General features: G+C 43.9%; 1 pseudogene; it reads right to left on the bottom strand.

Moving 5' to 3' along the window:
- Window positions 1-9,717: 9,717 nt before the first annotated feature.
- On the bottom strand, window positions 9,718-10,139 carry LOC146359631 (bis(5'-nucleosyl)-tetraphosphatase [asymmetrical] pseudogene; annotated as a pseudogene).
- Window positions 10,140-26,280: the final 16,141 nt, after the last annotated feature.

Raw genomic sequence — 26,280 nt, 5'->3', positions numbered from 1 at the left:
GTACAGCCTTACAAAGCTATTTAGAAATCCAGGGTTTTGTTGTTGTTGAAGCCCTCCACTCCCAACAGGACATAGGAAGGAGATCCTCTGAAAGCACAGGATTGCTTTATAAGTAACTTATCTTTTTGATTGTTACTCTGAGTATCAAAGGTATGATAAGAATATATAACAAGAATATAACAAGCAAAAAGAATTTATGAATATGATAATGGTTTTCTATAAGATTTGCAGTTAGGGGTCATTCCAAAGAAACTGTGAGGGACAAGTGGTTGCCCCAATCATGATTATGTTTATCAAACTTTGATAGTCTGTATGCCGAGTTCTACAGTCAACCTCACTTACAGATTTGCTGTCAGGATTCCTTTTGCCCCCACTGAACCTCAAACGCTGAATCAAACACAGACAAGAGCCTTCGGTCTGTAGGGATGGACGAAAGTCACTTACCTGGTCCCGCAACTTGCTTCGCGGTGGGGGGGGAGGCACTCTGTTCCTCCGGCCGCGAATCCTCCTGGCCGGCCGGGACACAAATGGCGGCGGCTGTAGCCACCGCCGTTTGCGTCCCTGCAGTCAGCCGTGATAGGCTATGTAAATCCTTATGTAGCCTATCACGGCTGACTTTGGGGGGGGGGAAAGCGTGTACGCAAATGGCGGCGCCCATGGGCGCCGCCATTTGCGTTCCTTATTTGGGCACGTGTAGTCTACGTAAACATTTATGTAGACTACGGCGAAAATAAGGGCAACGCTATTTGCATTGCCCTTATTTTCGCCGTAGTCTATGTAAATGTTTACGCAGACTACACGTTCCCAAATAAGGAACGTAAATGGCGGCGCCCATGGGCGCCGCCATTTGCGTACGCGTTCTTTTTTTCAAAGTCAGCCGTGATAGGCTACTTAAGGATTTACGTAGCCTATCATGTTTGTTGTTGTTGTTGTTGTTGTTTTACAGGGAAATGGCGGCGGCAGCCGGTCAGAAGACTGGCCACCGCCGCCGCCGCCGAACCACCGCCGGGACCCGCCCGTGCCAGGGACATTCGCCAGAGGTAAGTCCCATTCCGGGGGGGTGGCGGACCGTTTCTCCACCAATTTCGGGGGGCCGAATGCGTTGGCATTCGGCCTCCCGGAGATTCGTGGAGAAATTCTCCACCATCCCTATCGGTCTGCAGCTTTTAATCCATACTTCAAAGGGTCATACAGATGCAAATTCTCAGTGACTCTCAGCCTACAAGGAAATGCCTTCAGAGGGTTTGAAAGGTAGCTAAGAAAGTTGCCCTTCGTTTGAAAAAAAGGCAGTCTCACTAGCCTAACTTAAGGGGTGGGGGGAGGTCTCTGTCTCTCTCGGGAGGTTTTTAGGTGCAGCTGTTCACACAAGGCCAATCGGGTAGACCATCTAAGTTCTGCCCTGGCCTTCTCCCTCTTTGCTCTGCATCTGCGCCTGGCATCTATTAATTTAGATTCCCCAAACCCCACCTCTCCCTGTTCGCTATCTCTCACAGGGGGTGTATGAGGAGGGACCCTCCTACTCCAGCTGGACCTTTGAAACCTGAGGAGCCTGCCTAGCCATGTCTGGACTAGCCTGGGAAAATACCTCCCCCATGTCTGACAGTTTTTCTTCAGAATCTGAACCACTATCCCACTCCCTGTGCTCAGAAACACTCTTGTCATCTGCCAAGCATTATATATTTTCGCTCCCTCTGCCTCTCCATTGGCCACAATGTCCTATTAAACTAAAGCCTTCTGGTCACAATGAGCAGGTGCTACAAGAAATGCAAAGCCACATGTCAGTTCATGACAACCTTGAAATCAAGTGTCCTTTTTGTAATGAAAAGGGCCAACCTAGCCTTTTCCGTTACGCTTGCTTCAGGGTTATTTCTATAAACCAGCATGGCCTTTTCTAATTCTTACAACCCATGAATACCCATTGGCAAGTGAAGAGGATTATAATAAATTGAGTAGAGAGTGCTAAGGGAAAATAAATGGTTGTAGGGGGAAATGCAATCTAGTATAAAACCGTACAATATAGTAGTTCACATTCCAATTGGCTCTGACATTCACCACACTTTGTTTAAACCTTTTAACATGAAAGAAAAAATGATGCTGTTAACAAACGTCATGTTTTTCACTTTTAAAACCAGGGCACAATACCCTGGGGATTTCCCTCTCTGAAGTGCCCTTGCAAGATGTAATGAAATTGAGGGTAGAAGTCCAAGAGAACAGTTATTACTTCTCACTTCCCCTTGAGAAAAGGAAGGCTATTGACTGCTTGCCTTCCTTCCTGCTCATTTTTGAGCTTCTTTTCGAGATAAGTGGCCCGACGCATCACACTCAGGGATATCTAGAAACATCGCCTCAGGTCAGAGCCAGCACTATCACTAGGTTGACTCAGGCAGTCAATTTTGAATATCATGAAAAGGCAGAAAATTGCTATTTACGTCATTATTATAATTTTACTGTCAGAGAAGGGTAGAGGCACTTCTTGGATTTTCTGCTTCAGATGCCAAAATATGTTGACTGGCCTTGGGTAATACGCTCGCTGACTTGGGGAATGGGGAGAGGAGTGCTGTTTGCTGATCTGCCACAGGCAGCAAGATGTCTTGGACAGGCCCTGCTTCAGGTCTGTGACTATAGCAACTGCATCTGCACACATGCTGAATGGTTACAAACCCCAGAGAAATCAGTGGAACTGCAGACTTTAACATTAACTTTGTGTAAGGAAAAACTGCCATGAACTGAGAATGTTTTTATTATCCAGTATTTGCATGGTATAAGACACCAACAAGCTGATGTGGAAGTATCTCACACTTGTATTTTATTAAAATATCTACTGTAATACAGATCCAGAATGGGAACTTGCACTGAGGTGTGCCATAGGCAGTATTCAGATGAAAGCCTTCTTCTCAATAAAGCAATACATTGCATCTTCCATTTTAACTTCCATTTCTATGGTACTAGAAAACTAGATTCTGCTGATAACCTTTCCCTGTATATTTTGGGTTGAGGTTGACCAATACATGTACAAGTATAATTGCATCATAAAAACTCATTTTATAAAATCTATAGTATTTGCCATTGCCTTGTCCAAAAGCATATTCACCAGGAAAACTGTCTCTATCACTGATAGAACTCATATACATGCATTTGTTGAAATGCATTTTTAATATACACCTACTTATTTAGAATGTTGGGTAGAGTCTTTACGCTATTGTCCCTTTCGTTTCCAAAGCACTGCTAAATATATATATATATTTACATGCAATTGCTGTTCTGTATCATACATTCATGAAAACATTAGTATCCCTTGTGTTAAAAAGCAATCAAGTGCCATAGACCAAATGCATAATGTTATTGTGGGCAAAGTAGGATCAATTTGAAAAATCACATATGTTTTATTATTTGTGTTTATAGGGAGAGCATATGCCACAAGCTACAGTATTGTAGAGAATCGTAGAAAAGTGGGCAGTCATGCTGCCATTTCAGGTTCCTTTAAAATAAAATAAAAAGTCTGGTAAATGCATGTTCACCTGTGCATAGGGATGTACGAAAGTCACTTACCGTTTCGTGGATTCATTTGTGGCGGAGGGGAAGGTGCTCCGTCCCTCCCCCTGGAATTCTCGACGGAGGGGAGGCGCTCTGGTCGCCCCCCCCGGAATCCTGCCCGGCCGGCTCCGTGGCGATTCCGCGGAGCCGCCGGTGGGCTCTGATTGCGGCCTGACATCCGGCCGCTGGGCAGCAGGGATGCAAATGGCGGCGGCCGTAGCCACTTGCGTCCCTGTAGTGAGCTGTGATAGGCTACGTAAGTATTTACGTAGCCTATCACGGCAGGCTTAAAAAAACCCCAACGTGTATGAAAATGGTGGCGGCTACGGCCGCCACCATTTGCGTTCTGTATTTTTCACCGTTTTAGTGGCGTAGTGGACACCATTTGCGTTCCCCTTTTTTTTGGCCGTAATAGCCTACGTAAATATTTACGTAGGCTAAAACGGCAAAAAATACAGAACGCAAATGGCGGCCGCCGTAGCCGCCATTTGCGTACGCTTTTTTTTTTTTAAGCCTGCCATGATAGGCTACGTAAATACTTACACAGCCTATCATGGCCTCTGCAGGGACGCAAAAGGGGTCCCTGCGTTAGCCATGATAGGCTACGTATGTATTTACGTAGCCTATCACGGCCGTGAAGAAGAAGCGAATGGTGGCCGCAGGGCAGCTGCCATTCACAAGTCGGCAGCAACGGGAGCAGGTAAGTGCTCTGTTTCGTGCGACTTACGTGGGTTGGGGGAGTGGGGGCTTCGTCCCGCCCAACTTTCGTGGGTTGGGGGAGGCGAGGGCTTCGTTCTGTGATGGATTTTGGGGGGCCGAATGCACTTCCATTCGGCCTCACCGAGAGCCATCGCGGAATTCTCTGACATCCCTACCTGTGCACGAATGCAGCTTTTAAAATAAAAAAGACTGTGTAGTTATTCACAGCTCTGCTACAAACCTTTGATGTCAGGGCACAATTATTTCCTGAAAAAACATTGTTCAGTTGCCTTATTGGTATTATTTTTATATATATATATATATATATATATATATATACACACACATACACACACACACACACACACTTAGTCAAGAAATAAATAAAAAGCCAATTTGATTATAAGCCTACTCAGTTCTTCATAGAACAGTTGCTCACGTTTATTTTGATCACCTTGTGCAGATTCCTGCTGCTAGAGTGCAATGCAAATTAATTAATTTGATACAAAGCGTGTAGGTGTTTGCAAACCTTCTTGTTTATTTGACATGGCAAGTGGAGAGAAAAGGAGAACCAGAACTGCAATTAACAAATTATATAAATGTTATGATGGTGATAATTAGGTACTACTAATACTTATTTAGTATCACAAAAATGAATACTTCTATTTCATGAATTTCTTTCCTACCCAGCTGAAAAAATGAATGAGTGCACTGCTTGATTTCAGCTGTATCGCTTTACCCAAAAGGTGGATCTAAATTGTTTTTACAAGACCATCTACTCTAGATTTCTGTGAAAGATTCTAGTAGAGTGTTGAATTGCTTTCAGTTTGTTTTGCTTCTTTGAAATGCATTTCAGTTCAATATTGTTAACTGCAGAGAAATCAAATATATTTGATTATAAAGCAGAGCCTAATGTAATTCTGCCATTTCTTTTTGTACAATGCTGAAGTATTTTATGTAAAATAGAATATTAGAAAAAGCCAATGTAACCCCCCTTTTCAAATCAAAAGCATAGGCAAAAGACAGCAGGAAGATTAATGCAGGAGATATTTACTCTGTAGGCTAGGACGCAAGATATGTTGTGTACCCAAAAGGATGCTCTTGTAAGTGGAATGTGACAACAAATTAAGCAGAAAGGATAGTTGCTTGACAATGATTGCTGGAATCTTTAAAGCCCTGAAGGAAGAGGGTCTTTCAAACCACATTTCTTTCCTTTTTAGGTAATATTTTTCCAGGAAAAGGTCAAGACACTATGACATAAAATCATTTCAAGTTGAAGACCATTAGGGCTAGTCTTTGTGTCAAGAAAGCTAGCCTTTAAAACAGACAGACATAAAAAGAAAGGCAAGGAAAATTGCTGTAAAGTATAATTTCCTTCCAAAAGAGCATACTTCCCCCACCCCCTGAAGGACATTAGTATAGATTAGGTAACTGCACTCCGTAAATGCATGAAAGTTCAGCTAAAACAAACCAAATATAAAGGATCATCATTGCTGCTCAGTCTGCTGGGGAAAATGAATATGGGGCTTGAACCAGCTACTGCCCCTCTCACAGAACAGGTGATTGAAAGCATAATATTTGACTGTCTGGGATCTTTCTATACCTACCCACACACCCCCATCTGAAGATACTAAAAATGAGGCAAGCAATAGCTTAAAGAAGAGAAGTATGAAGAAAAGTGCTAGACACATGCCAGTTTATTTGTTCCCTGTAGTATAGTGAGCATGTTGTGCCCACCCCATGATTCCTCGCATTTGCTACATATTAAGGTAGGAAATCTGTGTGGGCTGAGCATGAGTGCTGTTGGCTTGTGGGGAACAGTTGTACTGAATGCTCACTAGGGATGCTGGAGAATTTTGTTTGGTCTGCATTTTTAAGTGAACCAACCTAATTTGAACTACCTGGACTAACATGCAGGTTGAAACACAGTTATCCTTTGGATTCTGTACTTATCCAGATTTTGTGATGCCATACTCAGCTCAAAAAGTGTATACAAAAACATGTATGTTAGGGAAGGTTACATACAAATGGCATATATTAGGGAAAGATGTATAAAAACGTGTATATTAGGGAAACATGCCTACAAAGTGCATACGTTAAGGAAAGCAACATATAAAAATAAATGCAGATTCCCATGCAGTTTTTAAAAAGTTGCTGAATGATGTGAACATTGGATAGAACAGACTTATGGATGAATACATATAAAACTGACATGGAGCGGCGATAGAATCATTGGTCCATTCCTAATGCTTACACGCAGCATCTGAATAAAGAACCTATAAAGACATACCTAAATTGTCACCTGCCCTTTATTTAATGCTCCTGACATAGCTCCAAGACACATACATTTAATCAAGTTTCTTAAAATCTGAATCCTTTCCTCAGAAAGAAATGTGCTCTGATTTGCAAATCAATGGAAATGATAAATTCTGACAAAAATGGGGTGGGCTGCAACCTACCCAGCTTCAAATTATGTTACTTTGAACTGTTAATGAAACTCTTTTTATAACTCTCCTGCATCGGCCTGAAGCCATGTCTTTAAATTGCCATTTAATGGAAAATTGAAGAGAACAGCATGCAGCCATGAAGTCAGTCAAATTTATCCTCCTTCTAAGGATGCATGCTGTATATCAATGGGCACTGACAACTTCATATTCAATGGTTACCTCTAATCCTGGGTGCAGGAACAGAGTCATTAACAATTAAGTGACTATAAAGGAAAGCTTGCAGACCTTTAATGATAGAACAGCAAATGAGCCTACCTAAATATCTGAAAACAAATATAGGAAGATGGGGCAATCATGAAGAATGCATGAATAGCAATGGGGAGTGCTTGAAAAGGTTTCAATACTGGCATGAACACTGGTTTCTGGCATATGTTCATTAACATTAAATATGCTAATATTTAATCCATAGCAAGTATTTCTGGACCTCCTTAGAAGTAATGGCCATATCTGAACAGAGTTCACCTGCATGCCGCCACTTTACTTCTTTCTTTGTGCAAGTGGAGAAACAAACCAGGAAGCAACACCTAAACTTAGCTTCCCCATTTTGGCTTGTTTGGAAGTCATTAACCATGGTTTTCCAGTTCAGATGTAAATGTAGGGACGTACGAATTGTGTACCTTCCGTGCCGCTTGACTTCCTATAGTTTGCGGCCAGTGCTCCGTTCCACCATTCAAAAGCCCCCAGAATTCTCTTTTCTGCTCTGAAAATTACGAAGATAAATCTGTACCGACAACTGTAATTCTGGTGCCCAGCCATCTCCGTGAGTCTGCATAATTTCTGTAAGAATTGCTAATTTTCGTAAATATTTACGTTTGTGTTTTTTTAATTGAAATCCTCCATTTCCGTTTACTTTCAGCCAAAACACTTCCTCTTCCTAGGGGCTTCCCAAAAGAAGGCTGTCTTAGGTGTGCCTCAGCAATAAACTATTTTTTAAAGCAACGCTGTTTTAAAGAAAGAAAAAAACTTTTAAAATGACCATGCTGGTCCTGGAGCAGCATGGTCATTTTAAAAGGTTTTTTCTTTCTTTAAAACAGCGTTGCTTTAAACAAAGAGTTTATCACTCAGGCACAGCCTTCTTTTGGGAAGCCCCTAGGAAGAGGAAGTATTTTGGCTGAAAGTAAACGGAGACGGAGGATTTCAATTTAAAAGGAACACCCACAAACAAGGCAGTGAGCACAATTAATTTTTTTTTTAAAAAACTCATGTTTTTATTATCAGAATATACTACACTGCGTTTTCATTTACGAAAATTTCGCAACTCTTCGCAGACGACAAAAAAAAAAGCCGCATGACTGCTGACTGCATGGTTGTGGTAGATAGGCCATGAGTAACATGCAGCCTAGGTTGAAAAAAGGTTCAATGGTGAGAAAAAGTTTGTGAACCCTAATGATAATTATGGAAATTCCATAGTTTTACCATGATGGCCTTCGTGAATCAAAACCAGTCATTTTCTAAATATCCGATAGGGTTTATATTAACCAATTCCGTGTCTTGTGAAATAAATTGATGTCTAAATTAGGCAAACAATGAGTACTTAAGAGACAGGGTAAGTGCAAAAGTAAGTGAACCCATGGTTGCATCAGCTCAATTAAAGGGAATAATTAGAATCAGGTGTTTAAATAATTTGGTAGATCTTCAGGGGTGAGTTTGGAAGGCCCCACCATATAAAGGGATCAGAAACTTTGTGAGTTTGGTCTTCACCATACTCAGAAAACTCAGAAAAAGAGTTACTGCTGATGAGTTATTGCTCATAAGTCTAGAAAGGGGTTACAAAACCATTTCTAAGGATTTGGGGCTCCACCAATCTACTGTCAGACAGATAGTCTACAAAAGGAGAAGGTTCAACACCACAGTCGCTCTACCCTGGAGCGGTTGTCCTATCAAAATCTCTCCAAGAACAAACCGGCGCATCATCCAGGAAGACAAAAAGATCCCAGAGTAACATCCAAAGATCTGCAGGCCACTCTCGCCTTGGCTAATGTGAGTGTTCATGACTCAATAATCAGAAAAAGACTGAACAAGAATGGTGTTCATGGGAGGGTAGCCAGGAGGAACACTGCTCTCTAAAAAGAACGTTGCTGCCCGTCTGAAGTTCACTAAAGATCACATAGATGATTCCCAAGACTTCTGGAACAATGTTCTCTGGAAAGATGAGTCAAAGGTATAACTTTTTGGCCTCAATGAGAAATATTATGTTTGGCAAAAAAAAAAAGTGAGTTTGAACAGAAGATCCTTATCCCAACCGTCAAGCATGGTGGTGGGACTGTAGTGGTTCAGGCCTGCTTTGCTGCCTCAGGACCTAGACGGCTTGCCATCACTAACACAACCATGAATTCTGGAGTGTATCAGAAGATTCTAGATGTCAGGCCAACCGCCTGTGCGCCGAAGCTAAACTGGAAGGGAGTCATGCAGCGAGACAATGATCCTAAACATACAAGCAGATTTACAAAAGAATGGCTGCAGAAGAAGAAATTCCATGTTTTAGAATGGCCTACTCAAAGTCTGGATGTAAACCCCATCGAAATGTTGTGGCAGGACCTGAAGCAAGTTGTTCATGCAAGGAAGCCCTCAAATGTCACTGAGCTGAAACAGTTCTGTAAGGAGGAATGTGCCAAAATTCCTCAAAACCAATGTGAGAGACTGACCAACAGTTGCAGGAAATGCTTACTTGAAGTCATTGCTACTCATGAGGGTGCCACCAGGTCCTGAATCTAAAGGTCCACACACTTTTTCACACATGGATATTGAATATTGAATCAGTTGTGGATAAATACATGTTGAAAAAGCATAATGTTTTTGTCATTTGTTTAATCAGGTTCTCTATTGTTCTTTATCTAGGATTATGGGGATAGATCAAGATCTAATAACATTTTAGGTTGGAAAGTATGTGATAATCCTAAGGGGCTCACAAACTTTTTCTTCTCACTGTAGCAGCCAGAATTTCCACTAAGCACACTCTTGCACTCCCTCAGAACATTCATGCTTTGGAGCAGAGAAACTGATGCACCTCTCTGAAGGCATTTTCATTTCCTTGTATTCTGCAAGCCTCGTTGAGGGCCAGCCAGCAAAAAGCTTGGTGCTCCGATGAGAGTTTGATCTCTATGTTGTCTTCCTTCATTTCAGCTATCCAGTAGATGACTGTTTTCAGTTTGTTTTTTACAGTGTAGTTCAGTTCCCTCTTAAACCTGTCAATGTTTGTGAATTGAGTGGGTCCTGCATCTCCCAGACGGCTGTCTGCAGGTCGTCTTCCCCAGGGTCAGTGTAGCCTTTTGGAGCGGTCCAGTGAGTCCCATAGGATGTCTGCAGAAGGAGGTACCCAATATTGTTCCCAAGAGCAGAAACAGACGATGTCTCATGCAACTTCCTGAAGGTAATCAAGCCACATGCTGTTAAGGTCATGATTATTCTACTTGGGCAGCCAGTCCTGCTGGGATCAGTGGGCTTCCTCACAAGTAAAGGTCTCTAGGCCCGAGCAGTCAGAAAGAGAGGCACATACGTCATAGCCCCCTTTCCATGCCAGCCAAGCGGGCGCTGACTGGAGAGTCTTTCCCAGGAGCGGTCTGGCTGCCTTCCTCATCGCAAGGCAGCCAAAAAACAAAACAAAACCCCTAGCAAAATTGTGCAAACGGGGTTGTAATTTTTAATTTTTTTATTTTTTGTCGGTCTTTTTCAAGTGCACAAGAGCTCAGATTCAGCTGTCTGCTATGTGTAGTCTTGACTGGTCAATTTATTTGTATGTTTCAACTGTCAAAGGGAGTGCTGAAGTGGACCAAAAGCAGGGGTAGAGGATAATATCTCCCACTTGGCAAAGTAATGCTCTCACTTTTAAGTCTTGAATGACACATCAGCATTTTCCGCCCTTTAACACTTCCCCAATTCTCCAGCTAGTCCAGAAATGGGAGTTATTAACTCCACCCCTTTTTCATGGCTCCTTTTCAGAGCAGTTACTGCAGTTGTGCAAATTTCCCTTCTGTTTACTTACCAGCCTTAAATTTGCACAAATATTTCCAACATTTTTTTTTAAAACCTTGAGCGTGGCTTAACGGGATGGAGCAAATGGGGCACCCACACCAGCAGTACTTAAACCTTCTCCCCAGTGGGGCCCCATTCACTCCATCCCATTCATCCACCTTCTAAGGTGTTTTTTTTTTAACTGTCTTGAAAATTTGTGCACCTCCACTGAAGTGCAGTAACCACTGCAGTAACAGATCTGAAAAGGGCAGCTGAAACATACAAGGAAATTGACCAGGCAAGACTACATATAGTGGACAGCGGAACCTGCACTCTTGTGCACTTGTGAAAGACCAACAAAAACCATTTTTTTTAACAAATTATGACCCCATTTGCACACATTTGAGGCACCATTTTTTTTTAAAGAACAACATGGAGATCTAGTGATGGTCTTTCCAAAGTACTCTTTGGGCATCAGTGGAGGGGCGGTCACTGGAAAGGGAGGCTGGAGGTGGCACTGGTAAGATCATGACGAGCAGCACGGGCTTTTCTGCTGCTCTTGCCAAGCGGATCTGTAGCCATTTGGCACAAGCTAGGGTGCCAGGTTTGGATGTAACAAAATCCACCTAGAGAAAAAATTATTCTCAGCAACCCTACTACAAGTCATGGGCTCACAGGGTGGCTTGTTGCCGAAAAACAACCCACACTAGATTGCCCACATTGGGTTCAGATATCACAATAAGCCACACTGACACTAACATGGCTCATATACCACCGTGGCTTATCATGACATGTGAACTCTGCCTCTTTCCCTATCACCAAAACTTACCATTTAGCAGTAGTGATTGGGGAGGGTGGGGGAGGCACAAAGTGGATATCCACTCCTTAAGTCTCCATTAGGCCTGAAAGCCTTACCAACAGGTAGAGTGCCCAGTTACACATCTCCAGAAAAAGAGGGCAAAGGAGAACCGAGATTTGTGTAAAAGTTGCATGTGCTAATTTATATGTAGATGCAAATTTAGACATAATTACTATGATTTTAATAGAAATAGAATGCAACTCACCATAGTGGGGAAGACTGTGACTATCTGACCTGTTTGCCTGTTTAGTCTGCTGCCCAAATGGGCAATTTTAAAGCTTGTTATATTAATGTATGTGTTTGAATTGTTAAATGTGACCCAGGTAAGATAGAGTGTTAGGGAGTGAGTGAAAGGTGGGAAGGGCGTGTGTGTGTGTGTGTGTGAAGATTCTGGGGTTTTAAAAGGAGAGAGCTGACAGTTTGAAGTCAGATAGGGCCTTAGGGATTGAGAAAACGACATCTAGTGAGTGGGGTTTGCGTACAGGATTTAGAAGGGGTATAGTAGGCAGGTAGGTTAGGACCAATCATAATTTGATTGATGATAATAATCTTCTTGTTTTAAATAAATTTCTATCTGTTTTATTTTTAACTACAAAATCCGACCTGTTGGTTTGTCTTCTCGTATTACCATTAGTAAAACATATTTCCTTGTTGCTTCACCTGTATTGGGTAGAGGAAACCAATTAAGCATATTGGGTGTCTCTAACCCAGAGAGAGAAAAAGGGCTGAAGCTGTGTGTGTCAGTGAGGACAACCAAAAGCAGACATCCCAAGGGGGTTTTCTTCTCGGTTTCATCAGGTGGAAGCTGGAGAAGGCAGAACCCAGGGCAGGAGTGTCACACTCTGCTTCTCCTTTCTTATGGTTCTTGGACTGGATAGCTCTTCAAATAGAGGACACTATCAAATACAAGACTGTCCTAGGATAGCCCTTTCAATGGAGGACCACCCTACAATAGGAAGTTTCCTGCAGCTTGAGAATAATTATTTTCCAGGACAGGACCTCAGGGTTAGTGGCATGAGTTTTTTCTAAGAAATTTCTGAAACACTCAGAAAGAACAAGCCCATTCCAAATTGAGATGTGGGAGTTTGCTCATCTCCAAGTTAAATTGTACTGCACGGCAAGTGGAACAGATACGAATGATGAAAATTAGAGCTGTGCACCACCTTGGTATGAAGCCCAAATAACGAGGTGAAGGGCTGATTCGGTAGTGCCTCGTCATAATACGAAGTGGATCAGACCAGCATCGAAGTAGGGATGGTGGAGAATTCCTCCACAGACCCCAGTGAGGCTGGATTCTTTTGAATCTGGCCTCCAGAGTCTGTGGAAGAATGGAGTACTTACCTCCGCCTCCCTGAGGAATCCTCCCTGGCTGGATCCTCCTCGCTGCTGGCTCCGGAGCACCAGCAATACGGCCGCCATTGCCATATCGCTGGCTGAGGCAGACTGACTCCGGATGCAAATGGCGTCCACTATGCTATTTGCAGCCGTAAAGCCCTTAGTTTAAGCTAAATGCAGCCGTAAATGGCTCCATATCACTGGTGCTCCGGAGCTGGCCGGCCAGTGGGGAATTGCCGCAGAGTGGAGCCTGCTGGCGAGGATTCCGGGGGGAGGGAGGGATCGCCTCCCCCCAAGAGCGGATCCCCCAGAGGACCAACAGGTAGGGAATCCGCCCATCCCTACAGTGAAGTGTCCTGAAGCGAAGCGGCTCCTCCACGAAGCAGCTTGTCTGCCTCGTATATTCAGAGCTCTTCTTATGCCCGATGAGCAGCCTAGACAGGCTGTCTCCAAAATGTATCAACTTTTGAAAGATCACATGGAGGGGCAGGAGGAGGGAGAGGGAAGCAAGAGGATGCAGAGGCGCCAAGTGTATCAATTTCAGAGAGATCGGGCCACCGGGAGAGGTGGGGGAAGGGAAGGGGAAAGGAGGCGGAGGAGGAGGAGAAGAGAGTGAGCTTTGCTGTGAGTCAGCCTCCATTTGCTCATTGTGAGAGAGGTGGTGTTACTGGAGCGGAGAGGACTGTCTGAATGTTATTTGGTTGGTCTCCAAAGTGGGGTGCATGCACCCCAGGGGGAGGCGCAAGACGATCCATTGGGGTACGTGAGCCGCCTGATAACAGCCTCCTGTTCCCCTGCCAAGCTGCCACTGTGTGCAATTATGGTGGTGGTGGCAGCAGGATGGGATGGGAACTGAGAGGGAAGTTCCACGGCATTTCTTTCACCACTCCAGTCCTAGCCACTGGGAGCAGCTGCCCCAGTCTCTTCCAGGCATGACAGAGGAAGTCTCAACCCTTCCTACTCTCCTCTGGAAGAACAAAACTGAGAAGAAAGTGCATGCTATGAGGACTGGGTAAAACAAGGATCCATAAAATCAAAAAGGGATCCTCATGTTTTCATATGATTTTTGCATAGCAAATCCCCCAAACCACCAACATATCACAGAGCACATCTGCCTCCATGTACTGAAACAGAAAAATCATGGATCCACCACTCATGGGCGCAGCCACGGCACAAAAACATGGATCCTTGGCAAGGATTCTCTTGATTTCATATGATTTTTGCACAGCAAATCCTCCAAATCACAGATCTGCCACTCGCAGGCACAGCCACAGTGCAAAAACAGGGGGAAATGACTCCCCCCATTCCCCAGAACAAGACAGCTGCCGGCACGTGTCCAGTGGGCCTAGGAGCTGGTGGTGGCAGTGGAGGCAGCCCGCCCTCATTGGCAGGAGTCAGCCTCCAACTGGGCACCCTCCCCTCCTTCCAAGGAAGGGAGAGAGCGCAGTTGGAGGGTGACTCCTGCCTCCATCACCTGACTCAAGCCTTCACAGGCTCCTTGCAAGCAAGGAACCCATAAAGGCTTGAGCAGAGGCAGGAATCGGCCTCCAACCAGGCACCCTCCCCTCCTTCCAAGGAAGGGAGAGAGTGCAGTTGGTGGGCGACTCTTGTCGGTGGTTGGCGGGCTGAGACAGGCAGTGCCTTCCCCAGCAATGTTGGCAGTGGCTTCCCCAGTAGCACCATCAGCAGAGGCGGAGGCAGCTCCCCTGGTGGCGGCACCCCCGCCAGAACAAGGGCCCAGGTAAGGAGCTGAGGTCTGGGTGGTGTGTTGGGGTGGCCGAAGTGGGATTCGGATGTCTGAATCCCCCTTTGGCTTCATAGGCCGAGGCAGGTTGGGGCCCCTCCGAATCAGCCCAAGCCGAATCACGCCAGCCTCGGACGCCCCGAAGTGGCTTCCGAGTCAGATCAGATGCACAGCCCTAATGAAAATCTACAATCAGGTGAAGAAGCAAGGGACAATTTAATGCTTTTCAGTTTGATGACAAAGCAAATACAAGATTCAAATCAATTGTTGGATATCAAAATTACTTTTCTCTTCCCCTGCCCATACCACACAGGATTAAGCAACATAATTCTCAAGTTAACTAGCTAAAATTTGTATTTTATTAAGACGTAACTGGGTAAATCAACACATATCAATTTCTGAATGGAAGGTCTGCTCATCATTGACATGATAGCTTCCATCAAGAGTAATACTGAATCATGGATATAATTAAACTGAACAATAATTACTCGAATTAAACAAACAGAAACAAAAATAAATAAATGCATTCAAATCAATACTAAATTATTATTATTAATTAGGATACTATGAAGAACGTATTTGTCATTAACAGTATGCAGGCAATAAAAAATGAAAGCAAAATCTAAATCCTAATTCACACTGAATGAATAGCAGCTGATAAATCAGCAGCATGTGAATGAACTCTAAACAATTTCTACAAATGATCAGAACTGAAGTGTATATTCTAAAGTAAGAGAGAGATTGTACGATCAGGGAGCGCTCCAAGATCAGAACAATCCATTCCTTCTTATGCCCTCTCAGCCCTTTCTGGCAGGGCAAATATCAAGAGGAGGTGGGGTTTCTTGCATTTTTTTTTCCATCTGAGGATGGAAGAAAAATAATTAGACATGCTCTTGATAACTTTTAAATGTTTTCCCAGGCCAGTGGTATGACTGAGAGCTTGGGGGGCTTAGGATCCCCCGGAGCAGATAAAATTGCTCGTATTCATGCCGACCCGGATGCCATTGCTTTGACAGAGGCTGAAATGTGCTGGTGCACCAACTAGTCATGTTATGGATACCTTCTGGCTTGTGCAACCTGAGGATGTGGACAAACTGCTTGGAAGACTGAGGCCTACTACTTGCCCTTTAGATCCTTGTCCATCTTGGCTTGTGAAATCTGCCAGAGCTGGGCTGGTTATCTCCAAGGTGCTAAATGCTTCCTTGAGGGATGGTGAGGTCCCTGCAGACTTGAAAGAAGCTGTGGTGAGGCCCTTGTTGATCCTATGGTTTCAGATCCTATGGAGAAATTTAGATCCCATGGTTTCAGATAACTACTGCCCAGTATCAAAATTGCCATTCTTGGGCAAGGTACTGGTGCAGGTGGTGGCCTCCCAACTCCAAGCCGTCTTGGATGAAACTGATTATTTAGATCCATTCCAATCAGGTTTTAGGCCTGGTTATGGGCAGAAACAGCCTTGGTCACCCTGGTTGATGACTTATGCTAGGGAATGGATGAGGGGAGTGCAACCTTGTTGTTTCTTCTGGACCTCTCAGTGACTTTCAAAACCATTGTCCATGGTGTCCTTCTGGATTGTGTATCTGGACTGGGCATGGGAGGCATGGCTTTAAAGTGGTTCCAATCATTTCTGGAGGAGCAGTCTCAGAAGGTGGTGCTGGGGGACTTCTGTTCCACCCCATGGCCATTAGCCTGTGGGGTGCCACAAGGTTCTATCTTGTCCCCCATGCTTTTTAACATCTACCTGAAACTGCTGGGGGAAGTCACAGGAGGTTTGGGCTAAAATGTCATCAGTATGCAGATGATACTCAGCTCTACTTCTTGTTTCCATCTGCACATCCCAAGGAGTTGCACAATGTGCAACTCCTGAACCAGTGTCTGGAGGCTGTTTTGAGATGAATGTGGGTGAACAAGCTGAAACTTAATCCAGACAAGACAGAGATACTGTGGGTTGGGAAACCAGCTACTTTGGATGGAGGTTTACAACTGGTCTTAGATGGGGTTGCACTCCCCCTAAAAGACCAAGTGCGTAGCATAGGAGTCCTCCTGGACTCTGTGCTGACTGGGGAAGCCCATGTGGCTGCTGTCCAGGAGTGCATTTTACCAGCTTAGGCTGGTACACCAGCTGCAGCCCTATCTGGAGAGGACAGACCTTGTCTCAGTTATCCATGCCCAAGTGATGTCCAGGCTGGACTACTCTAATGAGCTGTACGTGGGGCTGCTTTTGAAGATAGTTCAGAACCTTCAGCTGGTGCAGAATGCAGCCTCCTGAGTGTTGGTCGGGGCAAGGCAATTTGATCACATAATGCCTATACTGTGCCAGCTGCACCAGTTATTGGTGTCTTTCTGAGCCCAATTGAAAGTGCTGGTTTTGACCTTTAAAGGCTTAAATTGTTTGGGACCAAGTTACTTGAAGGACCGCCTTAACCCATATCAGCTGGCCCACATGTTAAGATCAGAAAGAGAGGCCCTTCTCATTTGCCCACCCATGAGAGCAGTTAGTGGGTGACCACACGTGAGAGGGCCTTCTCTGCAGTAGCCCCATCTGCCACGCTCCATCATTGCAGACTTTTAAGAAGGCCTTGAAAACATATTATTTTACCTTCGTCTTCCCTTGATATGCTTTATATTGTTGCTGTTATTGCTATTATTGCCATTATTGTTATTGCTAGCTTCATTTTTGGCTCTTTTTTTGCTGTTATTACTCTTTTATTGTGTTTGTTTCTATCGTTTTTAATATTTTAACTATTTTATGTATTTTATTGTTTTAAACCACCTTGAGAGGACTTCTTCCCGGAAAGGTGGCCAAGAAATATTTTAAATAAATAAATAACATAAAATAAATTTTGACCACTCCTTCCCCACCCACCAGAACTCCCCAACACACCCATTTTCTCCATCTGTGAAGTTGGCGTTTCACCCTCATAGGGGGAGACACCATGGAAACATCCATGGTGGCTGAGCAGAGCCAAAATGAAGGCCAACTAAAACCTAGGAGGGGGTTTCCTGCACAATCCTATGCCCCAGAGACACTGTCTAGGGGCCATAGTATTGCTCTCTAAATGAATTCAAAATTCAAAGCCACACCACTAAAACCACACCACTAAAACATAGCTAATAAGTAAGTAGCAAAGTAAAATTGTTGATTTAAATATGGCAAAATGGTTTTCATAGAAAGGATTAAAAAGCATTTACACTCAATTTTGTCTCACCCCATTCTAGCTGTCTGTCTGTTTTTCCATTCATCCATCCATCCATCCGCCCACACACATACTCACAGATATACATAAAAAAGGGAAATAAAGGTGATTCATAGAAGAGAGGAATTAAAACCTCCAAGGTTTATTAACCTTAAGGTAGCTATGACAGGTGGCTTTCAGTTTTCATTCCCTGCAAGCAATTAACTTGAGCACACAGTCCTAACAATAAGTCATAAGTTGTTAAGAGCAATCCCTGATGTAAAGAACTGAATGTCAATCTGGACTCAAGAGAATGGAAAACATCAACACAATCACACACCAGTCACTCAGTCTTACAATCATAATCATATTTTTAAAGGAGGAATCCCCAAGATAGCTATATAGTATAAAAGAAAGAATGAAAGAAAGGAAGAAAGGAAGAAATTAAAATGAATCAGATAAAACTGCAGTTAGGAACTTTATAAATAAGAATAGAAACACATAGAATTTTCACTCTATCAGGGAGAGTTCCATCCATTTATTATTTTATTTAAGAAACATATATGTACCATCTTCAGAGGTATATAACTGGAACACTGGGGCTAGTGGACAAATAAAGTAACCTATCATCATCATCATCAATAGCGATCTTAGTTCTCTGAGTACCAGTTCTTATGGAGCCAAAATGGCACAATCTACACACGAGAGGAAGAAATCAGCAGGCCCAGAGGAACTCCAAGGTTTGCAGAACTACAAAAAAAAAACAAAAAACATTTAGGAACAAAAAGGGAGAATCCCAAAAAGTTCTAAGGAGGAGAACCTGAAAAACAACCCAATGAAGACTGAGTATTCACAGTGGCCATGAAATGCTGACTGACTGTGGGGGATGGGATGTAAAACCAGGTGGGAGAGGAATGGAATGGAGTACCCTGAACAAGAGCACGCCACGCTGCAACATTTTGTTGCAGGTCCTGCTTTTATACACTAATAGGGATCTCAGTTCTACCAGTCCTTATGTAACTAAAATGACACCACCCATATATAAGAGGAAGGTTTGCAGAAGAACAAAACATATTTAGTTAAAAAAAAAACTCACACAAACAACTCAGGGGGGTTCCCCCCCCCTCAAATAGCCAAATGGCGACTGAGCATGTTAAATGGTCATGAAACGGTTACTTACTGTTGGAGATAGAAAACTGGGAGGTGGGGGCAGGAAAGGGAATGGAGTGGCTAGAATGCCGAACGAGGTGCGCTCCACACTGTAACACATTGTTGTAAGTCCTACTTGTCCATTCTGTTACCCATTCAATCACACCTCTCACTAGAATGTGGTTTCAATCCAATAATACTATTCCACCCCCAACCCCACAAATAGGAGGCAGTATCTAATGTTGCCTGTCCACCTCCACCTATTATATTGCACTAGTGGGATCCACTGCTGGTGCAACAGAAAGCTAGTGCTTCCCATAGCAATCTCGGAAATTAGCTGACCACTCATTTCTGGAACTGGAAAGGTCAGTGGAGCTTGTGTAAATATTTCCTTGTGTAAATATTGATAAATAGCAAAATTCTGAGGGGCCCATATAAATAGATGGGTAAATCTAACTCAAGCCTCATTCATTTTAATAGGTCTTTTATTGGGTACAACCTGAAAGGAATATACAGATAGCAGCATGTTGAGGCAGGTGAAAAGGAAGTAGGAATTTAAGAATTAATCTCATTCAATACTTCTTTGCCATTTGTAGAACGGTATTCCATTCCTATTAAATACAGCCAATATATTCTGAAAGTTGTGCTAGGTGGGAGTTGTAGACCAACACACCTGGAGGGCACCTGGTTATGTTCAAATATGTGGAACTCTCAGCCCCTTGAATTGTTTTTTCCTCTGTGTGGCTTGATTTGCTGGCTTCATATCAAGGGCTTCATGATATATAATATGCATTTTCCAAATGCTTATCTTCAGTTATCTGTGTACCACATCCCAACTGTCTGTTGAATATTTTAACAATGTTGATATCAACTCCATAAGTGGAGTGTGGCTGAAGAATCTGTATAAATGCATGATTCTTTGTGTACAAAACACTGGGCATTTTAGGGTGGGTGGAAACAAAAGCCAGCAGGTGGAAACAATGCAACACACTAACTATAATTTACTGTGAAAACAATTTCCACGATCCTGTTAAGATGTAACCAGAGCTCCCCAAAGTAAATGTGTTAAATAGCACAGCCTAGCAGTATAATAAGCAGATGGGGGAAATTTCTTCTTCATGGTAGTTTGCTAATTGATTTGTAGGGGGAAAAAATCTCATTAGCCAAGACTTTTTACCAGTGGCAATCCCAAATGCACATTCATCATCAAATTCTGTGTCCCTGTCAGTCAGTAGCCCACCTGTTGGCTAAAAAAACCCAAACCCCTGGCTGATACAGATGCTAGAGTATTTTCAGCCTCTTAAAATAACATTGTTATTCAAAAGCCATAAATAAGACCAATAGTCATACTTTAGTCAGCTTTCAGTGTAAATAGTATAGATCCCATTTTATACTTGCTGCAAGATTTTGCTGAACTACACTATCCATTTGGCAGACAAGCACTGACGTTCACCTTATTAAATGGTGCTTCTGCCATTTACATAGGCCATCCAGATCTCTATGCAAGTTGGACATAAATTGGACATTAAAATTGGTAACACTCAGAAAGAAGTCATGGAGCATTCTGTAGTAGACCTTGAAGTGCTCATACTTCAACAACAAACCAAGGTTTAAAGTAAGAATCCAATGTAAAACTGCTGAATTACAAGTCATTAGCAATGTTACAGTGTGGCATTTGGCCTTGGCAAATCCCGAGAATGGCTCGTCCACAGCAGAAAGTTGCTCTCTTTCTTAAGCTATTTATTTATTTACATTGGGTTGGATCTTGAATTCTCTTCCACAAAGAGAAGAGATCCTTCCATCCACAAAAGGAACTCTGATCTAGTGGAGGATTCTGCTAGAGGAAGGAGGAGGCAGGCAATTTTCACTTCTGCTAAAGCCTCCTGTGCCCTACCCCCACATACACTGTTCTAGAGGGCCCCCTCAACCCTCTAGAGCATATTTTTGCAGGTGCCATGAGATGCAGGGGGAGGATGAATTGGCAAAAATTGCCTCCCCCCTCTTCTGCCAGTGGGAGCATCCCATCAGCAGAAGTCCATTGTGGGAATGTTCCCACCATTAGAACATTAGTTAGGATTACTCAGGATGTAGTGATTGTAGTAATTTAGAGATATTTCCTTACAAGAAACATTGGGATGGGAATTTGGAGATGGAGAGTGGGGTGAGGGGGTGGAGCCTGGACTGGCTGGGGAAGCTCCAGCAAAGAACTGCTTGTTGTTACAATCCTATTTAATAAAAACCACCACGTTATCTTCTTAAGATATGGACCCAAACTTATTACATGGTGTCAGAGGTGGAGGCCACAAGGCCTCTGAAGCTGTGTAGCCTTCTGCCTTGGGCCAGCTGAGTGCTGTGGGCAAGAAGGGCCCTACCCAAAGGCCAGTGGCCTGGCCTCTATTTAGCAGCAGAACCACCAGCTTCTACAGCACAAAGGTACCTATGGCACTGTTACAACCCCCATCCAGCCTGCAAATATCCCCATCCAGCCTGCAAATGTCTGGGAATGTTGCAGAAAACTGGAGAAAATTCAAGCAAAGATTTGAACTCTATTTGGCAGCCACAGGGGCTGAAGGGAAATCTGATAATGTAAAATCATCAATACTGCTTCATGTTGTGGGGAGGAAGCATTAGAGATTTACAATAACTTCCAGTTTGCAGAAGGGGAAAACATGAAGTTCAGTGCAGTAACGTTAACATTTGAGGAGTATTGTATACCCAAAAAGAATGAGACCTTTGAAAGGCATAAATTTTTTACATGCATGCAGAAAATGGATGAAAGCATAGAGCAATATGACATGGAGCTCAAAACTCTTAGCAATACCTGTGCCTTTGGGACTCTAACAGACTCTCTGATCCAAGAAAGGATTATTTGTGGTATTAGGGAGAATGCAATACAAGAAAGGCTATTGCATGAAGAAGATCTCACACTAGAAAAAACTCTCAAGATATGTAAGGCAGCAAGGTAGTGATTCTGAGGATCCTCTGGCACGAAATACTCAGAAAGATCCATGAAGGTCATCTAGGAATTGAAAAATGTAAGAAGAGGGCATGGGAGGTCATGTATTGGCCACGGATCAACCAGGGTATTACTAACACAGTAGCAAGCTGCTTCACTTGTTTAAAGTTCCAGCCATCCCAGCAGGCAGAGCCTCCGCATCCACACCCTGTCCCACTAAGGGCATACGCGAAGGTAGGCACCGACCTCTTCACTTGGAATTCACGAACATACTTGATCGTTACTGATTATTACTCTCTGTATCCAGAGATCTGCAATCTGAATGGTACAAGCAGTGTGTCAGTGATATCCAGCCTGAAGGCAGTGTTTGCAAGGCATGGAATTCCACGTGAACTGTTTAGTCACAATGCGCCCCAGTTTTCCAGTTCAGAGTTTAAGCAGTTTGCAAAGGACTGGGACTTTCATTACAGTACATCCAGTCCCCATTACCCCCAATCCAATGGTCTTGTGGAAAGGTCCATCCAAACTGTTAAAAACATGATGAAAAAGGCAGCTGACAGCGGAGGGGATTTATATAAATTGGCTTACCACAGTACACCACTGGACAATGGCTGGTCCCAGTGTGGTGTAGTGGCAAGAGTGCTGGACTAGGAGCTGGGAGATCCGGGTTCTAGTCCCCACTTGGCCATGGAAGCTCACTGGGTGACTTTGGGCCAGTCACACACTCTCAGCCCAACCCACCTCACAGGGTTGTTGTTGTGAGGATAAAATGGAGAGGAGGAGGATAATGTAAGCTGCCTTGGGTTCCTTGCAAGAGGAAAAAAGGCAGGGTATAAATGCAATAAATAAATAAATAAATGAACTCTTCAGAGACTAGGGTCGGTCTTTAAAGCCAAATTGCTGCCATTTGCCCTGAGCTTAAGGAATAAGGTCTATAAATCTAGATCAATCTATACATTAAAATTACTCTCAAAAGATACCCTTGTCAATGACTGACTAATCTTCCTGTCAGGCTAGGACATGTGTAATATATATCTTCTCTAATATGTACCTTACCTGAGCATTATAGACTGTTGCCACTCAATAAATGTTTAACCATGGTTGCAGTATCAGTAATGGGGTGTGGCCTGAGTACTCCCAGCAGCTGACTGGGCGGGAAGCTTCAGTCTGTTTCCCGCCTCCCAGCTGAGCAGAGCAGAGCAGAGCAAGCTGCTCCAGCTGGTCCAGGGACTACAGAAGCAGGCAAGCTCCCAGAGAGCGAGCGAACAGAGCGAGTGCACAGGGGGAGCAAACAGGAGTTGGCCAGGGGAGTTCGGCAGGGGAGGTCAAGGGGGAGGCCCCTAACATTTTTTTTTTAACTAACTTTTTCCCATTTATTTGTCTTGTAACACACACTTCCACACCAGTGGGACTCTGCTTTTAACCTCTACTGAGTAGAGGAGCAGGCACAGGCTAGTCTAGAACAATCACAAAGCTAGACACAAAAAGGGAAAAGGGGCTATGGAAGGACAAGACTCTCCAGTGGTGGTGACCTGCAAGGTGTGTGCAATGTTTGTTTTCTTGCCTGAGAACAACATGGCCTACACCTGCAACAAGTGCAAGTTGATCACGCTGCTGGAGGAAAAAGTAAGTGGACTGGAGCGGCGACTGTCAACCCTCCGGGGAATAAGAGAACACGAAGAGTTCTTGGACAGAATGGGGGAACTACAGCAGCAAAGGGCAGACCAGAAGCTTGAAGAGCAACAGCAAGATGAGGCAGAAGTGGGAAATGCTGAGGAGAAGAAAAATGGAGTAGAGGATACTCCTTGGAAAACGGTGACAGTTAGGAGAAGAAGAACTAGACGCCACTCTGCACCAGTGGAAGCGGTGGAGCTGTGGAACCGATTCCAGGTACTTGCAGATGAGACTGGAGGACAGCCTGCAGAGGAAGAATCACAGGGGAACCTGCATGAGAGTGAGCAAGAGGCTAAAGGTCAGTCAAACAGAGGCGATGAAACCCAGGCCTACAAGAAGAAGAAGAGAAGAGTGGTAGTAGTGGGAGACTCCTTGCTGCGTGGGATCGAGACCCAAGTATGTCGCGAAGACCCGTGGACTCGCCAGGTATGTTGTCTCCCGGGAGGACAGATTAGAGACGTGACTGAAAGGTTGCCTGCACTCATAAAGCCCACTGACAGGTATCCCTTTCTTCTCATCCATGTGGGAACAAATGATACCGCCAAGCGGAGCTACGAAGAGATCACGTCAGACTTTGAAGCTTTGGGAAGGAAACTCAAGAACTTTGGGGCCCAGATAGTTTTCTCATCCATCCTTCCAGTAGTTAGAAGAGGGATAGAAAGGGAACGAAAAATACTCCGGGTGAATGACTGGCTACGAAGGTGGTGCCGACGAGAGAGATTTGGATTCTGGGACCACGGGCTATACTTCCTGGAAGATGGGCTGTTGGCTAGGGATGGGTTGCACCTCACAAAGGCTGGGAAGAATGTGTTTGGACACAGCATGAAGAACTTCATCAGGAGGGCTTTAAACTGAATCCTACGGGGAAGGGAGATGTAATGTTGGGGGTAACAATGGACGTAGGCGCATGCACTGCAATGGAGAGAACAGCGCTGATAGCGCCCAATAATAGTCTTCAGACACATGTAGGAAGAAAGCCAGACTATGAAGCACATGGTCTTCGATGTCTATATACTAATGCCCAGAGTATGGGAAACAAACAGAATGAACTTGAACTCTTAATACAGGAGGGAAATTATGACTTGATAGGTATAACTGAGACTTGGTGGGATGACTCTCATGACTGGAATACAGCAGTTGAAGGATATAACTTGTTCAAAAAGAACAGGAGGAACAGAAAGGGAGGCGGGGTTGCACTGTATGTGAAAAATACATATCTCTGCACAGAAATACAGGAGGAGGAGCTTGGTAGCCCCATCGAGAGCATCTGGGTTGAAATAAATGGAGCAAAGAATAAAAGGAACCTGGTGGTCGGAGTCTACTACCGGCCACCCAATCAAGGAGAAGCCAAGGATGAAACTTTTGAAAAGCAAATAGCCAATGTTTTAAGGAAGCATGGTGTAGTAGTAATGGGGGACTTCAATTTCCCCGATATTTGTTGGGAGACAAATTCTGCAAAACATGGCCCCTCCAGGAAATTCCTGACTTGTGTGGCGGATAACTTCCTCCTACAGAAAGTAGAGGAAGGAACTAGAGGATCGGCTATCCTTGACTTGATCCTAACCAACAGAGATGACTTAGTGGATAAAGTAGCAGTTACAGGAACTCTGGGGGAAAGCGACCATGTTGTACTTGAGTTCTTGGTTCTAAGGGAAGCAAAAGCCGAGTGTACTCAAACGCGTACCCTGGATTTTAGGAAAGCTGATTTTAATAAACTCAGAACAATGATCAGTAAGGTCCCATGGCAAACAATGCTAGCGAGAAAAGGAGTCCAAGATGGGTGGGAACTTTTAAAAAAGGAAATTCTCAAGGCACAATCACAAACCATTCCAACAAGAAGAAAAGGTGGAAGACAACAGAAGAAGCCAATGTGGCTTCACAAAAAGCTTAGGGATGACCTGAAAACAAAAAAGGACACATATAAGAAGTGGAAAGAAGGCCAAGTAACAAAGGAAGAGTACAGGCAGGTAGCACAGAATTGCAGGGATGGCGTCAGGAAGGCTAAAGCGGAGAACGAGGTGAGGTTAGCGAGGGATGCTAAAAACAACAAAAAGGCTTTCTTCAGCTACGTGCATAGTAAAAGGCAGAGGAAAGAAATGGTTGTTCAGCTATTAAATAAGGATGGCAAAATGATAACAGATGACAAAGAAAAGGCAGAGGTGCTCAATTCCTACTTTGGCTCAGTCTTCTCCCAAAAGAGGGTCTATGACCCCCCTGGCAAAGGCGAAGTACAGGCTGAAGGGGCAGGATTGCAGCTTGAGATCGACAGGCATATGGTCAAGGAACACCTCATTACTTTGAATGAGTTCAGATCTCCAGGGCCAGATGAACTGCATCCTAGAGTAATAAAGGAACTGGCAGAAGAACTCTCAGAACCGCTGTCTATTCTCTTTGAGAAATCATGGAGGACCGGGGAAGTGCCAGATGACTGGAGGAGGGCTAACGTTGTCCCTATCTTCAAAAAGGGTAAAAAGGAGGAACCTGGGAACTACAGACCAGTCAGTCTGACATCAATCCCTGGGAAAATTCTGGAGCAGATCATAAAGCAATCCATCTGGAAGCACCTTGACAACAATGCCGTGATTACTCGAAGCCAACATGGATTTGTCAAAAACAAGTCCTGCCAGACAAATCTGATCTCATTTTTTGATCAAGTCACCTCCCTTGTAGACCGTGGGAATGCTGTAGACATCATA

This window comes from Heloderma suspectum, chromosome 1 (genome assembly GCF_057233095.1).
Source record: "Heloderma suspectum isolate Gila_16-S chromosome 1, 16-S_ref, whole genome shotgun sequence".
NCBI classification, from domain to species: Eukaryota; Metazoa; Chordata; class Lepidosauria; order Squamata; family Helodermatidae; genus Heloderma; species Heloderma suspectum.
Note: the sequence above shows the minus strand (reverse complement) of the source record. Positions and strands in the feature narration are given on the sequence as shown.